Below are 1,656 nucleotides of genomic sequence, written 5' to 3' on the forward strand. Positions count from 1 at the left end.
GGGGGGGGGGCGTCATTTCAATGCAGGTGCACACAAAAAAACATTGCAATCAGAATGCTGTCAGATCGCCCAGTTGCCAGTTGAGCGTGCACTGTAATCTGATCTCAGACCAGTGTTAAAGACCTCTGTATATCTGACTGCATTCTAAAAAAAGAAAAACGGCCCAAGGCAAGTTGAAAGACAGCTAATGCAGTCTTTTTCTGCTAGCTCAAGCTGCCCAGCAAAAGGCCCTGCCAGATCAGACTCCTACTGATTGTTAATCTTCTATAGAGCAACAATAGAGCCAATTCTTTGGTATGGTTTTACCAGCTGGTCTGGGAATTTGACAGTAAAATCTAAAACTCAGATTTTCAATCTGGTTAAAACGGCAGGCAAAATGATGGGAACACCTGCACCTCTCGACCTGCAAGGAGCGTTTTGAACAGGCAGCAATCAGGCAGGCTAAGACCATTCTGTCTGATAACTCTACGTTTCCTTTTCACAGTTTGAGCTGTTGAACTCAGGAAAGAGGTGCAGGGTTCCTCTGTGCAAATATAAATGGTGTATGCACTCATTTGTTTCTCTCGCAGTTAAGCTCATAATGAGCAGCGATGAACATATGACTCTGAATTCTTTAATATACTGTAAATCTGTGACTGAATGTCTGTATGGATTTAAATGGATGCACTTTTTTTAAGTGAATGTCTGGATATTTATGTTTTTTTACTGAGACTGAATGGCAGTAGGATTAAGTGGTTGTAAGGCATGTATGGGTGAACAGAAGAATGTAGAAAGTTGTTTTGAGTATTTGTTAAGACTTGAAAAGCGCTATATAAGAACAGCCCATTTAACTCTTTCCCCCCCTTAGGACTTCAGTGAATGGCATTTTACCTACTCCGCCTCACCTACCAGGACCTACCACCTGTCCAGGGTGAGCAAAACCAAGCAAGCATCCAAATGGGCACCCATCCACACCAATGAGCACCCCAAATATTATAGAAAGTCCTTGATTGCAGAACTATTTTACGTAACTTCCTACATCTTAAAGGATCTAAAGTCTTACTGAGATCTTCCTGAGTCTCCTGTTAGCTTTGTTGCATCTGTTAGGGCAGGACAATTTACACTGTTATCCTTTTTACAGTTGAGGATTTGTAACCTAATAAATTACCCTCAAAGCTCTGGCACACCTTCAACCTAAGCAGAGGTCTCAACTGAAAACACCTGTGTGGGTGTTCAGAGGCTTTAACAGTTCCCAGCCCCTCCCTGATATGAGGACATAATTAAGAGAACCTGTTTGCACCTTTCTGGATTGAACTGCTGAGCAGCTGATCTCTAACCCAACATCAAAAATCCAATGAACCCATAAAACGAACAAAATAAACAAGCTTGTGTCATTTCAAACTGTCATATTGCACTGAAATTAATAATTAAGCAGACACAGAAGCACTGTTAACGTTTGGGAACAGGGGCTAGTGAAAAGGGAGAAAGGCAACTTTTTGTGTCCCCATCACATAGATTGTCTACCAGAGACTATAGACAAGTTTATGTTTCAAATGTAAAATGTCTCACTCAGTACATAAAATAACATTTGCTTCTGCCATGTGCTTATGTAAAAACTAATTTGGCTGATATAAACAGAAACAGATCATATGTTAATATTGGATGTAAATGCACCAC

Source organism: Etheostoma spectabile, chromosome 8 (assembly GCF_008692095.1).
Source record: "Etheostoma spectabile isolate EspeVRDwgs_2016 chromosome 8, UIUC_Espe_1.0, whole genome shotgun sequence".
Lineage (NCBI taxonomy): Eukaryota > Metazoa > Chordata > Actinopteri > Perciformes > Percidae > Etheostoma > Etheostoma spectabile.